The 6478-nt window shown below is 41.4% G+C and overlaps 1 protein-coding gene across 1 annotated transcript in view; it reads left to right on the top strand.

Annotated features, from left to right (window-relative positions):
* Nucleotides 1–6: 6 nt before the first annotated feature.
* Nucleotides 7–6478, top strand: part of LOC106533326 (visinin-like protein 1) — a gene marked incomplete at its 3' end in the record, with an annotated part of 8942 nt that continues 2470 nt past the window's right edge. The window contains 1 exon segment of the mRNA XM_014029593.1: nt 7–174.

A 6478-nucleotide genomic window follows, 5' to 3' on the forward strand; every position in this document is an offset into this window, starting at 1 on the left:
GAGAGAGAGAGAGAGAGAGAGAGAGAGAGAGAGAGAGAGAGCTTTAACCGAGGCGGTGGTGAATAATCCCGTTCGGCTGAACGCTTCCATCGGAGGAGGGGGTTCTGGACCGGTTCGCAGAAGGCAGAGCTGCTCGGTTCCGACAGATCATCAGCGGACAGAAGCTTTGAGGAGGTAAGAGCTGCATGATGGGGGGTTGGGGGTATAAATTAATTAATTAATTAAAATAAACCGAACCTTTCAGGCAAAACCATGACAACAAGACATGAAAATGTCCCAAAAAAACAGCTAATTGTCCTTTAATGATGCGATGTGTCGTGTGTTAGAATGATGTTTGTGTAAAACGTTGTGTGTTTGTGTTGTTGGATGCGCACAGGAGGTAAAAACTCACTGCGTCGTTTCCATCGGAATGCAGCAGCATCTCCTCCTCCCTGCTTCACAGGAGGCGGGTGACACCGTAAACAGCTCTGATCCAACACTAACGTGACGGAGACAAACAGCAGTGTGTTTGTCCTCCTGTCCTCTCCTGTCCTCTCCTGTCCTCTCCTGTCCTCCGCAGCGCAGGCCTGCGCCATCACACCTGCGGCGGATCCTTCTGCTCTAAAAACGCCGCAGTTTTTACGTCTTTTCTGCAAAATGTTTGTCCTCAAGGTCATTGACGGAGTCTGAGCAGAAAGCCTCAGATCTGCGGCGGGAACCACTAATCAGGAGCCGAGAGACGGAATGTGTCTGCGCTGCAGGAGCAGCAGATTAAAGCGCTTTGATTTCAGCTGCAGCGCAGATCATCGGTTCTGCTGCAGGTTCTGGAGGCCTGGGTCAATGCAGTCCAATCTGCTGCAGGTTCTGGAGGCCTGGGTCAATGCAGTCCAATCTGCTGCAGGTTCTGGAGGCCTGGGTCAATGCAGTCCAATCTGCTGTGGTTGTGGAGGCCTGGGTCAATGCAGTCCAGCCTGCTGTCTTCCTGTCCTCCTGCCTACATGTGTCCAGCCCCCAGTCCTCCTGTGGAAATGTGTCCTGCATGCTGTCCTTCTGCTGTGGACATGTGTCTGGTCCCAAAACATGAGGAACCGACCTGATATTACAACAAATTCTCACTCCCGAGTCGTCACATGTTGACACGTTTCCAAAGTTCCATTTGCGTCCATTTTCGACGCGTCGGGTACTCCCCTTGTGTCATTTTTTGACGAGATGGGGCGGAATCTGTTGTCATAATTTCTGAAAAAGTAGAAAATGCACAAAAACTACCGTCCCAAAGCCTAAAATTACCTAATATTCACTGTAGACATCCTATCCCTGACCCCAGTACCTAAACTTAACCATTAATCCTGATCCCTCATGTTAACCTCAGACCCCCGACCCAAAGACCCCTGGTGGCACAACCTGGAAAAGCCGCGGGCGGCAAGGACTGATGCGAGGAGGGTCACCCGACGGGTCAAAATAAGACGCAGGGGGAACTTTGGAAAAGCTTCACTATGTTGACGAGTCGGGAGTGAGAATGTGTTAGATATTAAGACACGTTTCGAATTATTTCAATAAAGAATCCACTCGTTCTTTGTTTTTCAAGAACCTGCTAAAATCTGTTTACAGAGAAATAAAACAAGTGAAGGTAAAGAGAAGTAAAAACACTAGCTATAAGATGAAAATTCAAATAAAACAAAAATAAACGGACTGTTAAAATCATGAAACCAACAAAACAATAAAAACAACAGATTTTGAAACAGGAAGTGAGTCGGCCTTTCTGATAGGGGCGGTGACTGAAAACACTCGGACGCCTCTTTAACAGGGACTGATCTGCAGACCTGAGAGAGCTGGAGCAGGTCAGACAGATACTGTGGGGCGGGACCATAAAGACATCTAAAAACAAACAATACATCTATAAAATTTTTTGGGACTAGTTAAATAAGCAGCAGAATTCTGAGTCAGCTGAAGTTGGGTCAGTAACGACTAGCTCAGTCCAACTAAAGTGCATTGCAGTAGTCTAAATGAGTCAAATAAGAAGAAGGGATTCAAAGTGATGCTGTTAAAGAAATTAGTTGAAGTTCTCAAGTGTTAAAAGCTGGACTTGATCACTGATTTAATTTGAGAATTGCTTTTAAAATCATTGTTCAGTCTAACACCCAGATCAGTTGCTATCCATGTCAGATGTGTTAAATGACACAGATCAGCATTGACTTTGGAAGCATCAAAGGGCGTAAACAACAAGACTTCAGTGTTTAGTTCATTAAAATGTAGGAAAAAAATCTGCAACATCATGCTGCATTCAGCGTGATTCAGCATTCATCTGCAATTCATTTCAGGAGTTGGCTCACAGAGCTTTTCTTGTTTCAGTGGCACATACATTTGGCTGACATCAGCATAAAAATAGAAAACACCACCTTGTTTCTGGAGAATAGATCCTAGATGGAGTAAATAAATGGAAAAAAGAAGAGGACCAAGTCTAGAGCCCTGAGGTACCTCACATATGAAGTGCTACAGAGGACTCAACAGCTCCAACTCAAACACAAAAGCTCCCGTCAGTTAAATAGGATCTGAGACACACACAGCAGAACCCAAAAAAGCACACTAGCTGGATGTTAAAATTAGCATCTTGCTAGCCAAAATATAGAAGTAACAAAATGCTAGCTAATAGTAACAATATGTTATGTTAAGGCTAAAATAAGCACATTTTGAGACACATTTTCAATTCAAACATGAGCCTGTTAGGGTTTGGTAAATGTTCACTTTTTCTTGATGATATCAGAAACATTGTCTCCCAACTAATTATTATCTAAAAACAAGTACGTTCTTCATCAGAGCCTGATGTTCTGCTCAGGTTCCTGATATCTTCTGTCACCCTGAACATCCAGCTGACTTTAGTTCTGAAGGTGACAGTTGTTCATGGGTCAAACAGCAGATCTGAAGATTTATCTTCTGGTCAGGCACGACCGGTCCATAAGAGTGTGGGGTGCAGCCCCATCTGAACAAAATTCATTCACCCCACAAAGTAATCCCTCCAAATAAACAATGTAAATTGGTTATTCACTTAGCTTGCCATGCATTTTCTGTTTAACACTTTTAACAATTTTAAATGGGTTTTAGTGATTCCTTCTCAGTTTTCTACTTATTTACAGTTTAGGGTGGAACAAGGACACCATGCATTTGGCAGTGTATTTATCTTGTTTTTATATATATATATAAATATATATACTCCCCCTGTCTGCAATAATTGGTACTATCAGCTCCTCTGAATAGTCTCCTAGTGGTGATAAACATAACGTCCTACTCTCAGTTTTTGCACATTGATACAAACAATAGACATAATAACAATTAACAAATGCAGGAATAGTGTTCAGCAAACGTTTTGTCCAACAGAGGAGATATTGTAGTTAAAAATGTATTTGGAGCAGACACAGCAAGCCTGAACAGAACACAGAAAACTGGGGACAGAAAGGGAAATAAAAAAAACAGGACTTTTTGCCCAGAAGGTACGACTGTTTTTAACCTAATCTGTGGCGACTGAATGTTACTACCTCTGTGCAAATATAGAGATGTGGTTTTGAAATCTGTGAGTTGAGGCCTCGAGTTAAAATGCATAATTCTCTGTTTTATTTAATATTATTATTATTATTATTATTATTATTATTATTATTATTATTATTATTATTATTATTATTATTATTATTATTATTGTACTTTATATTTAGAATCAGTTCACAGGGTGTCTTCCCCCCATTTAACTTTGTTAAACTGGAGTATTATTGCAGAATTATTACTCAAAATTAAATTAGAAATCAAAACCAGAAAGCTGTGTAACTATAGTACCTGTCTGATTAATTTTAACCACACTTAAAATATATGCTTGGGTTGGAGCAGGTGTTTCTCTGATTAAATATTAGACCGGACCCTTTTTTTTTACGAGACACAACCTGCGGGGAGAGAAGTAAAAGATGACAAATATCTGACTAAATAAGTAATGTTCATAGGAAATGAATGTCCGCCCCACTAATGTCTGTGTTCACGAGCTCTGACTGCTGCTGGTGGTAAAGGTGGAGCGTGTTGGGTGGAGTTGTAAAGCAGAACAGTTGATGGGAAAGCTTTTGTTTTTTGTAGATTTGAAATTAAAGTGAAAATGTGGAGCCAGAGTCTATGCACTCAGGATTGTAGCCAAAGCTGAACCATCAGGTGCTCACAGTCTAACTCCTCCCCCAGGCCTGGCTCCAGGGAAGTTGCACTTTTTCAGGCAAGCTTTCCTGATGCTTTTGCTGTCTTTTTGCATCAAGTTTCTTTTTTTTAGTAAATTGTTCGTAATCTGACTCTGATCTGCCTGCTTACCCTACCAGGAGCCAATGCCCCCCAGGATCACAGGGTTACACAGACCTCTCCACCGTGTTAAGGTGGTGATTTGGAAGAGGGGGCGAAATAACATTCCTGAACAAACTTTAATTAGAGAGTTTTGCTAACTTGTGTAAAGTACAATGATCATTTGACAAGGTCATTATTATATTGGACGCCTCCCTAGGGAGGTGCTTCAGGCATGTCCAACTGGGAAGAGAACCCGAGGAAGACCAGGACACGCCAGAGAGACCATGTCTCTCGGCTGGCCTGGGAACACCCTGGAGTCCTCCCAGAAGACCTGTTAGAGGTGGCTGGGGAAAGACAGGTCTGGGCTTCCCTGCTCAAGCTGCTGCTCCCACGAGCCGACTTCGGATAAAGATAAAGATAATGGATGGATGGATTATTATTGTATTTGATACTATAAAGCAGAGGTCCTCAACTCTGTTCCTCGTGACCCAGTGTCCTGAATGTGTGAGATGTTTTCCTGCTTCAGCACACCTGACTGAAACGATTGAGTGATTGATCGGCTCCTGATGAACTTGACAACATTCTGAGCAGGTAATTCAATTAGTTGAATCAGATGTGCTGAAGCAGGCAAACAGCTAAAACATGCAGTGGGTCATTAGGAACAAGGTTGAAGACCTTTGATGTCCAATTAACACACACATACACATTGTTTTTTGTATCCACGTGGGGACCTTACATTGACTTACATTAATTTTCAAGTAATTTCTACAGCCTAACCCTGACCCCTGACCCTAAACCTAACCACCTCAGAACATATCTGACCCTACATCTAAGCTAATCTCAACACCTTGGTCATAAACCTTAACCTTCCACTCAAAATCAGCATCCGTAAAATCCTGGTCCCCACTTTATGGACGATGATCATCAACTGATGATTAAGTCCAGAATTTTTTTAACACTAGATACTTATAAGTTAGTACTGAGGTAGTCCTACTACTCCTGTACTAACTACGCAAATAAAATAGGCCTCTAAGAAATCCAAATAAACCTCACAAAAATTAGAACATGCATCACCGATTCCACAGCTGTGGAAACTGCTTAAACAAGAATGATGATTCCTCCTCTGTGTACTCCCTTCTCTAAACTCTCCTTCCTCCCTATGAAACACAGCAAATAGCAAACAGTCAGTGTACTGAGTTCTACTCAAACAGTACGCCTACACTCACCGGTATATACAAGGCATATTCCACTACATCTTACAGCACAAACAAATCAATAGGCTGTCTTTAATGGTCTCTTGGAACAGCCAAATCCACCATGCACTTCCCATTAAGATAGGACCCAGTGGCCCAGGACTGAACCTGATCTCGAGCGAGCATGCACTTCCTAAGGGATTTACCAACCCTGCTGAGCCATCAGTGGCAGGTGGGACCCTCTGAGTAAATACTCACCTAACCTGATCCTTTACCCTAAAACTAATCACTCTAGTAAATACCTAACCCTAACCTTATGTTAGTCCTAAACCCAACTCCTGACCCAGCAACAATATTTCCCCCAAAGGAGACTGGGCTTTTATCCCCACATGCAAATGCTCTAAACCAGTGGTTCCCAAACTTTTTATCTTCTGACCCACAAACTATTCATGGCAAAAACTTGTGACCCCAAATATTACTGGTCTGAGTACACAAACTCTGTTAATAACCCCAAAAAACACAGGCTTTTTGACAATCTAAACAGCTTGTACACAAATATAAATACTTATTTATACTTAATTTGTGTTTTTGTAATAATTATATGGAAAATATTATATCAGCAATTACTTTATTACCCTTTAAATTGATTTCTGGAGATTATCCAAGGTGCTTCATGACCCAAAATTGGGTCCCAAGCCCAACTTTGGGAACCAAACTGCAGTGGTTCCCAAACTTTTCAGCTTTTGACCCACAAAATAACAGTAGCAGAGACCTGAGCCCCCAACTATTTTTGGATGATAAACATTTGTATCAGGTCAACAAAACATGGGCATAGTAACAATATTTTTATACTGCTGAAGTAATTTATTTAGTCATTTAGAAACTGGTTTTAAAAGCACCACACCACATTCATAGTTTTTCTTTTGAAGTATTGATTCTTATGATCTATTGTTTGACTATTGTTATGTCTTGATTAAAATAGGTTTAGATACATACCTGGAACA

This window comes from Austrofundulus limnaeus, unplaced genomic scaffold (assembly GCF_001266775.1).
Source record: "Austrofundulus limnaeus strain Quisiro unplaced genomic scaffold, Austrofundulus_limnaeus-1.0 Scaffold923, whole genome shotgun sequence".
In the NCBI taxonomy this organism is placed as follows: Eukaryota; Metazoa; Chordata; class Actinopteri; order Cyprinodontiformes; family Rivulidae; genus Austrofundulus; species Austrofundulus limnaeus.